Below are 7,882 nucleotides of genomic sequence, written 5' to 3'. Positions count from 1 at the left end.
TCCTCTGACTCTGGTTTTGTCTTTCTTTCTTTCTTTTTTTTTTTTTTTATTAATTTTTGAGGCAAAGTCTCATTGTGTAACCCTGGCAGTCCCAGAACTCCCTACATAGGCTGGTCTTAAACTCAAGAGATTTGTCTACCTCTGAAAGAGACCGTAAAGTCAGCACAAGACACCCCAAGACCAAGTTCTCAGCACAAAGGAGATTTGTTTGCCCCATAGGGACAAAGGTCAGGCAATAAGAGACAGAGACAGGAGACAGAGGATGAGGGAGATGGGAAGGGAACAAGGGAGGGGGCAGGGTATTTGTTCCGGAGGGATGAAGAGACAGATGTGGCCGTAGGCAAATGGCAGTTGATAATGAAAAAGGGGGAAACCTATGGTAGGCTGAGGTGTTTAACTTTGCTTAGTTATGTTAATTGGGGCAGCCAAATGGGGGCCTTTCATTGCTTGACTTCAACACTTTGATAGCTGGACCTTGGTGGTCAGCCTCAGGAGGAGGAAGTGGCCAAATAAGGGAACAGACCTTGGTGAGTACCTTTAAGAATGTAATCTAGCCTTTAATCCTTTAATTCCAGCACTCAGAGGCAGACAGATCTCTGTGAGTTCAAGGCCGGTCTGGTCTACAAAGTCAGTTCCAGGACAGCCAGGGATGTTACATAGAGAAACCCTGGGGAGAGAGAGAGAGAGAGAGAGAGAGAGACAGAGAGAGAGAGAGAGAGAGAGAGAGAGAGAGAGAGAGAGAGAGAATTGTAATCTAATGATTTTTAGCAAGGGAGAGGGGAAGGGACAAGGGCAAGGCCTGCCAGAGCCCCTTTAGCCTCTGCCTCCAGAGTTTGGGATTAAAGGTATGTACCACCCCACCCAGCCCAAGACTTAGTTTATTTGTTTGTGTTCTGTGTATGAGTATTTTGCCTGCACATATGTCTGTGCACCACATGCATATAGTGCCCCAGCAGATCAGAAAGTGGAATCCGAGTCTCCTAGAACTGGAGTTATTGATGGGATGAGTTGCCATGGAGGTGCTGGGAACCAAACCTGGGACCTCTGCAAGAACAACAAGAACCTGAACAGCTGAGCCATCTCTCCAACCCCTAAATATTAGACAGTTTTTATTTAGGTATGTGTGTGTAAGAGGAACACACATAAACAGCTTTAAGTATGTACTGAATCTGTCCCTGAGGTCAATAGCCTGCAACCCACAACCCTTACCAACTACACAAAAAACACAAAGTTAGCAACTCAGTCACGGCAGTACAGAGTGAGGCTGGTAAAGGTGCCTTGAACAGGTGGATGGATGGGGGAGGGGAGCTGTTTGAAGGGGGCCCCAAAATAGCTTGACCACATGTGATAGCCTTATTGGCAGGCAACACCCAGATCCAGGAAAAGCCTTAAGCTGACACCACCCAGGGAACCACCCAGAGAAATGGAAGTACCTGACATCCCAAACATTCCAACCATTAGATAAGGTGGCCAGATGTCCTTGAGTCTAGCACACACCTATTTTTGTTTTACAGATACCTGTAGATAATTGTCAGCCAATCAGGATCCTGGACCCTGGATATCCCCTCAACCCAACCTCTGTTATGATAAAAACTCTGCCCCATCTGAGCTCAGGGCTCTCTGCTCTCATCTTGGACAGACAGAGGGACCAAGCTCTGGAGCTTGAAATAAAGGCTCTTTGCTTTTACATGCGGGATTCAGTCTCCATGGTGGTCTTTGGGGGTCCCTGCGATCTGGGCATAACAGGCTGCATATGACAGAGGTAGTCTTGCTTTCTTAGCATTTTTTAAAAGATTCATTTATTTTATGTATATGAGTCCTCTATCTGCATGTATCATTTTATGTGAGAAGAGAGCATCAGATTCCACTAGAGATGGTTGTGAGCCACCATGTGGTTGCTGAGAATTGAACTCAGGTTCTCTGGAAGAACAGTCAGTGCTCTTAACTGCTGAGCCATCTCCCCAGCCCCTGCTTTCCTAACATTTTAAACTAAAAGATGTGATTACCAGACGTTGTGAGGTACAACCTATGTACCCCACTTTATGATTCCCTTTCACAGAATTGTGTTTCCAGGGTCCAGGCAGTGTAACATCTGTGACTGCACGTAAGCTTTGTGAGTACAACCTGCCTCCCCCTTCTGCCCTGCTCCAATTAAGGTCACAGTTTTGTGACACAGATTTCTCTCTCATAACCAATTTCTGCATTGTTAATGATATAAATGTTAGCAGCAGCTAGGTGGAAGGGACATGCGATGTCTCTGTTATTTTACCAGCTACCTGTGAGGCTACAATTTCAAAATCATTTTAATGATTATTATTCTAATTATTTTAATAAATCAAACCAAAAATAAAAGGAACAAGAAGGGCTGGATATTGAAAGCCCCTCTGGTGCCTGCCCACAGGAGATTTCTCCCAGAGTCCTGGGGAAGATGATACCAGCAGTGAGAATAATCTGAGTGAATGAATCTAAGCACACTGAGCTCTTTAGTTCACTCACTTTGTTCTTCTGAGACAAAATTCTATCTACACAGTTTCAGTTCTGTTCTCATACTTAGCTCCTCTCTGTCCCTTCTCCTCCTGCCCTCTCATAGTTCTCACTAAGTTTTTTGTCTCATCCTCATCTTCGTCTTCATTCCTCTCCATCTAAGTTCCTCCTTGTTCCTCCATGGGAACCGGTCTCAAACCGTACAAGCAGTCAGACTTCTACAATCCAATCCAAGGCTTTCAAGGTTCCCACAAGAGCAGTGACAGTCAGCTTCATTTGCAACACAAAAGGGAAATGAATAAAGGAGGTGGGGCCAAATAAGGGCTGGAATCTGTTAATAAACCAGAAAGGGAATTTATGTGCTCAAAATATATTCTTAGAAGTGGTTAGGTGAAATTTTACAAGTTTATCATAAATGTTCTCAAACTACAATCTTAGAAGTGGTTAGGTAAAAGAGTCTATGAATCACTAAAATAAAACTGCCTTTTTCTATATCTCCGTTTTCTGACGGGGGGGGGGGGGGGGGCCGCGGAGAGGAGCTAGGTGGCTTGCATCACAGCTTGAAGCACCTGATATGAAAAAACTCTTTGTCCTAAGTAAGTTGTTCAAGGATGCCGCTCTGGTTATGAGAGAAAGGAGGGCCTGGGCTTAATTTGCACAAGAAACAAAGCTATGCACCTAAAGTCCACCTGGTCTAGGCGGTGTCTCTGTATGGATAGTTACCTTAATTGAAGAGGCAGCAGGTGATCTGGAATGCTATTTTGTCTGCCATTGTCTTTGGATGTTTGATAGGTATCTCAGATAAAATGCACTGTTAGAAGTTCTTAGAAGAGACATAGCATACAAGAAAATCATTGCAGGAACCCGCTAATGTATATTCAAAAGGCTAATATCACCAAGACTCCTTGAGGCTTGTTTTTTTTCCTCTGGAAGAGCCCTGTTTCTTCCAGGTATTAGCTTTTGTTATTCTCAGCTGAATTCCTGCTTCATATTCCTGTGGCCCGCTGAAGCGTGTATCTCTCTGTGAGTTTGAGGACAGCCTGGTCTATACAGTAAGTTCCAGACCAGCCATGGCTACATAAACTCTATTTTAAAAAGAAGAAGAAAGAGGAGGGGGGTTCAGTGCTTTCATATCATAGTTTATGATAAACCTACAAACCATATGAGTTTCCTGTGAAAAAACTACACTTCTTAGCTTTCCTTGCAGCCAGGCCAAGCAGTTCCTGGAGGGAGAGACTATGTCCCACTCCGCCCCTTATAAGGGGCCATATGCCATCTTCTTCTGTAGGCATCCTGGCTGTCCACACATGTGGATGACAAAATTGCACTCTCACTGTGAGCAAACATGTCCCACCTAAGCTCAGACAAAGGCTCTTTTTTTCTTTCTGTCTTCCATCTTGCTACAGCTGCCTTAAATAATCTAACCTGATGTCCTAACCCTTGGACCCAGCACAAAACACAAGTGCCCAACAACAATACAATCAAAACATGTCACCAGAAGGTACAGCCAGGAGGTCAGAAGATCAGGGTCATTCTTGGCTGCATACTGAGTCTGTGGCTTGTCTGGGCTATATGAAACAGTCTCAACAAGAACAAACCAAAAAATATGTTTTAGAGGCAGACAATCTGTGCTGAGTCTGGTCTATAAAGCTAGGTCCAGGCCAGCCAAGGTTACACAGTCAGACTCTGTCTCAAAACAAAATGAACAAAAACTTTACATTTCATCCCCAATTTGAAAAGAAAAATTTGAAGTTGGCAAGGTGACATCCCCTTGTAGTCCTAACTACTTGGGAGACTCAGTTGGGAAGATTGATCTACATCTTGAATTCTAGACCAGCCCGGGAAAACAACCAGACCTTCTGTTGGCATTTTGGCATGCCCCTTGGGGACCTGCCCTGTGTCCTGATGGAAAGTCCCTCTTAAAAAGACAACTCCTCCACGGGTGGTGACACACACCTGTAATCCCAGCGCTCGGGAGGCAGAGCCAGGCAGATCTCTGAGTTTGAGTCCAGCCTGGTCTACAGAGTGAGATCCAGGACAGGCACCAAAACTACACAGAGAAACCCTGTCTCGAAAAACCAAAAAAAAAAAAAAAAAAAAAAGATAACTCCTTCTCCCCCACCCCCATCTCTATCTCTATTCCCATGAGATGTACACCCTCGATATCTCTCTCCCTCTCTCCCTATCTCTCTTTCCCTCTTCTGGCTCTCTTCCCCCCACCAAATAAAATTCTTCACTGAGCACTGTCTGCCTGACATCTCTATCTCTCCTACCGTGGGGCACCTTGGCTCCACCCGCCAAGGCCTCTCATTACATTGGTTCCGTGACTCGGATAGGCACTATTGGCAGCCCCTCACATGCCAGGATCCTGGACCCAGTCTACCCACAACAGACTCAGGCTCACCTGATTGCTCACCACCTCATCCACCATCTGCAATCGCATAAGTTTCAAACAGGTTAGTACTGTTGTGCCCAGATCGCGACCCCCAGAGAGACCACCAAAGACGAGCGAGCGTACTGGAATGCAAAAGCAAGGTTTTAATTCAGGATATCCAAAAGCAATTCAAGCCTAGGCAGGGACTTCGTTCAACAGATCCAACACAGTGGAGGCTGAAGGAAGTGCCCAGCCTGAATTGTGCAGTTTTTAAAGGCAAAATTACAATAGTGAGAGATTTCCCTACATGTACATTTCTGATTGGCTTGGGTCTAGGAATTCTTTGGAAATTATGACTTAATCGTGCATCTAAGTGTTCCTCATTGGCTGCCTTTGTGTGGGGACATCTTTGTGGCTAAGCAATTACATGGAGACCAGGGTTGGGACACTCTGTAGTTGAACAGTTACCCTGGAGATCAGGGTTGGGACATTCCGGAGTCAAAGAGTCATTACCTAATGAATATCTTGTGCAATGAGTACCTTGTGACATGGCTACCTTGTGACTCTGTACTTTGTACTTTTCTAATTCCTGGAAACTGGGTTGACTGGTTCAGTAACTCAAGGCCTATGCCTAAAATGGAGAGATCTTAGGCCTTATTTTTAAGATGAAAGCATTTTGGTCTTATCTTTGATCTCACAATTACACCCCTCCAGAGCTGCCCACAGCTCCTTAAGGCCTTTTAGCTTTTGTGACAAGATTCCTGATCTTCCCTATGGATGAGATTCTCTCTTGGAGCTCGGTTTTCATTCTTGCCTCCTCAAAAATCCTAGTACTAGGTGCTGAGACTCCTGCTTAGCCAGGCTAAGCCGACCGCCGTTGAGTGTGGCGATGGCCCTTTTCTACGGCTTGGTCCTCGGTCTGTTCCCCGCCAGTCCTGGGGACACTCACACCTACAGGCTGTAGTGACTCCTTTCCCCCCTCATCCATCGGAACCGTGATTTTTCAACACATTTATGACTCCTGTGAGCTATGTAAATCTGTTTCTGTTTTACACACTTACAGGTTCCTGCACAGGTCCACCCCTCCTGCCAGACTTGTGCCAAGACCAACCCTCAGGGGTTCTTCAGATACACCACCAGCCCCTGCACCCGCTCCTAGGATCTCAACGACCAACTGAGGACACCAACCAGGTGAATACTGACAGGTTAACTTCACGCACATGCCCACTCATAAAAACTGTTATCTCCTAATTCATTGACACTTTTACAGGATGAATAGAGGCATTTCCACCTCCAGAGGAACAGCAGATGAAATGGCTCCTGTACTCCTGATTTGGTGTGCTGTTCCCCCAAGCTCCTGGAACATCACTGCTGAAACCTGCCTTCTCAGCCCCCTCAGGGAACAGATGTCTGAGGTCTCCGTGATAATGCTTCTTCACTCACACCTCCTGATATGCGTGACCCCGACTCCCAACTCTCCCCCCCCACTTCACCCCAAAATCAGCAGGAAGCAATCTCAGGAATTCAGTGCCCTTGTTCCCCCACTTGCTATCCATAACTCACCTTTTTATAATAATCAAAATGGAGGACCTGCCCCTTGGGGACCCACCCAGCTTCCTGATGTCATCTTTCCTTAAAGCCCCCTTAAGAGGAAAAAACCCCTCCCTCCCTCTTTCTCCCCTCTCTCGCCGGAGGTAGCATGCACCTCTCTATCTATCTATCTATCTATCTATCTATCTATCTATCTATCTATCTATCTATCTATCTCTATCTCTATCTCTCCTTTCTCCTTCCCTCCATTCCCTCTCCTCTCCCCTCAAACCCCAAAATAAACTTGCCATGTGGACATTATGTCTGCCGTGTGATTAACATTCTGCCATCCACTGTGCCTCACCTGCCTCAGGGCACCTTGATCCAAAACTCACCATGGCCTTCTGAGGGCCACATCATTACACCTTCTCTCAAAAACCCCAAATATACACCCATTAAAATTAGGACACTGGGGAGCTGGAGGTGTGGCTTTGTGGTTAGAGCAACTGTTGCTCTTACAGAGAAAGGGTGTTTAGTTCCCAGCACCCACACTGGGAGGCTCAAACTGCCTGTAAATTCAAACTCAGGGCATCTGATGCCTTTGAACTCTGCTGACACGTTCATTAACAGGCACATGCCCATGTACAGACACACATATATAATTAAATACAATAAAAAGAAGGGTTGTTTTTTTTTTTTTAAGAAAAACTTTTAAAAATGTGAATGGTCTTAGGAGTCACTGGGCAACATGACACCTCTGTCACATGGTCTCTGCTGCCAGATGGATAAGACTTCTGCTTAAGATAGATAACCTGTGCTGGGCTCCATCAGAGGAAAGAAAATAGGAAATTTCAAGACCAGCCTGGACTTTTTGCCAATAAAACTTGATTTGAATCAGAGGGTAGAGCTAGCCTACTAGCTGATGAAAATTAAGCATAAAAGTTTTGGAGGACTGAGGACGGACAGAGAGACACCAGAAGTAGTAGGACAAGGCTTAGAGAGGTTAGGATTCTGTACATGCACAGCTGGGGTCTTGTCTGATGCCTTACATCATCAGCAGGCAACTATGTACCACCTTAAAAAGCCAGCACAGACCCCCATGCTCCTCTCTGCGCTTCTCTTCCTGTGTTTCCTCTCTCTGTTCCCTCTGCCAGGCCTGGCTTCTCCCTCCTATCCCCTCCTCTTTCTAATAAAGCCCATTCTAAGTCTGGTAACCGTGGCCCGTGACTCTTCTGCCGACCAACCAGCACCGTTCATCCTTTCAAGAGGGTCTTGGCCCTTTTTGGATCAAGGGACAAGAAAGAGTTGAGGTCACTGGTCACTTCTCTGACATATCTCTGATCATTGAGGTTCTTACTCTAATATCTGACTCCCCAGTTTTTATTGATAAAGAATAATAAGATAAATGCTACAAATGGTATCCAATGTGAGGCATGTATTTCCACATAAGACCTGAGAAAGCTTTAAAAAAAAAAGTTCCAAACACATAAAAAC

General features: G+C 45.4%; 1 long non-coding RNA gene across 1 annotated transcript; it reads left to right on the top strand.

The window, feature by feature from the left end:
* The first annotated feature begins 4,727 nt into the window (after window positions 1-4,727).
* On the top strand, window positions 4,728-7,603 carry LOC121831702 (uncharacterized). Its single transcript, XR_006075228.2, has 3 exons — window positions 4,728-4,940; window positions 5,922-6,049; window positions 6,129-7,603. It is a non-coding gene; the product is annotated as an uncharacterized LOC121831702 (long non-coding RNA).
* Window positions 7,604-7,882: the final 279 nt, after the last annotated feature.

Source organism: Peromyscus maniculatus, chromosome 8, assembly GCF_049852395.1.
Source record: "Peromyscus maniculatus bairdii isolate BWxNUB_F1_BW_parent chromosome 8, HU_Pman_BW_mat_3.1, whole genome shotgun sequence".
Classification (NCBI taxonomy): Eukaryota; Metazoa; Chordata; class Mammalia; order Rodentia; family Cricetidae; genus Peromyscus; species Peromyscus maniculatus.
The sequence above is the reverse complement of the archived record's forward strand: the minus strand, read 5'-3'. Positions and strand labels throughout refer to the sequence as shown.